Source organism: Somniosus microcephalus, chromosome 5, assembly GCF_052327205.1.
Source record: "Somniosus microcephalus isolate GS21.2 chromosome 5, FLI_Smic_1.0, whole genome shotgun sequence".
NCBI lineage: Eukaryota > Metazoa > Chordata > Chondrichthyes > Squaliformes > Somniosidae > Somniosus > Somniosus microcephalus.
This window is the reverse complement of record NC_140991.1, coordinates 283514410-283515998: the sequence shown is the minus strand read 5'-3', so window position 1 is coordinate 283515998 and position 1589 is coordinate 283514410.

Genomic DNA, 1589 nt, shown 5'->3' with positions numbered 1-1589 from the left:
AGTGGCCGAGCAAGCCGCTCAGTTGAATCAAAAAGCAGGCCAACCACTTCTCAGGGGCGACGAGGGATGAGCAATAAATGCCGGCCTTGCCACTGACACCCACATTCCGAGAGTGAATGAAATATTTTTTTAAAAATCACTTACCTGCATGAGATACTTAGTAACTTTCTAAGTTCTCAATTTTCAGTATTTCAGTTGTGGTCATTTAGCTGGTTTGTTGGTGTCCAGCCTCCTTATCCAAACTGTCCACTGGGGGCACTCACCCTCATTTTCTGTGACTTCTTGGAGACTCACTACAGCTTGGATGAACAAGTCCAGATAATCAAGAAGCTTGGAGATCACATCACCAAACTGAAGCAGCTGGGAGCCCCCAAGAATGGGAAAGTACCTCTGACGAGCACACCCTGTATTGACTGGGATTATAACACTATTGGTTCTATACACAGCGAAAATGAAGTGCGACCAAATTCTAGTGGTGAATCCTTATCCACTATCTTGGTACCATCTGGTACTTTCCTAATTTTTGCCAGCCATCCTCGTTTGGCACTGACAGGTACACCCTATTCATTGTTCCATAAAGATTTGATTATTCCTGCCAACTAGTCCTTCGCAATGTTCTGCCTGCTCATACAATTTTCTGGCAGCAACAGATCCAGACTGGCTCCTTAGTTGGTCCAGAGTCTGGACTCCTTTTAAAATAAAATTTCTCTGGGATACAATTGAGTCCTTACCATTAGCTAAGTCACCAAGGCAGTCCAGAGGGAAGATGAGAGATGGCAAGTCTCCACTGGGGCAAGAAGTTTGACTTTTACATCCATCTTTTCCCAATAACTATGTAGAAAGACGACAGCATGGAGGGAAGTATTTTAAACAATGCACTGAACGACAGCAGTCAACCGTGGACCTAATCAGACACTGGTGGCTTCAGGGCAGGAAAAACTTGGGGGATGGGGGTAGGAGTCATTTATTTTTGTATATAAAGTAAAAATCAGCAAAATTAAACATTAGATGGAAATTGTCCAGCCTTCACAGCAGTAGATTAATGGAATAGCCTCCCAGCAAGAACAGTTAGCACAATGAAGTGTTGATTAATTCCTTTATATATAAATAAATAATCTGACTAGGAATGGAATAGGGTAGGGTTAGACAGATAGATACAGACAGAATACACCATGGAACATGATAGTTACTGAGATTCTAGAACCACTGAAAGATCAGGCAACGTTGGGTGAATAGGTTAAGCTGCAAGGTTAGAGACAGTCTTCGGTTTTGTTCGATGTACCTGGAGGGAAAGGAGATACTGTGCAGAACAGCTCGTGGGATGGGCTGGGTAAAGTCCATGACTCTATTGCACAAGCACTCAGTTAAATTGTTTCTCGATCAGTTTCTTTTTGCTGTTCATTTATTATGGCAGACAGCAAATTTCTTCAGGTCTCTCAAAATTAAAATAAATGTCCTGAAAGTAAATCCCTCATTCATTTTTGTCAGTGTTTTACAGCTGTTCACTGAACAGTAGCGAGGAATTTTAAAAAGCATTTCAGATGACTCATTTGAATTAAAACTTTACATATTAAGGGTACCGAGATAGC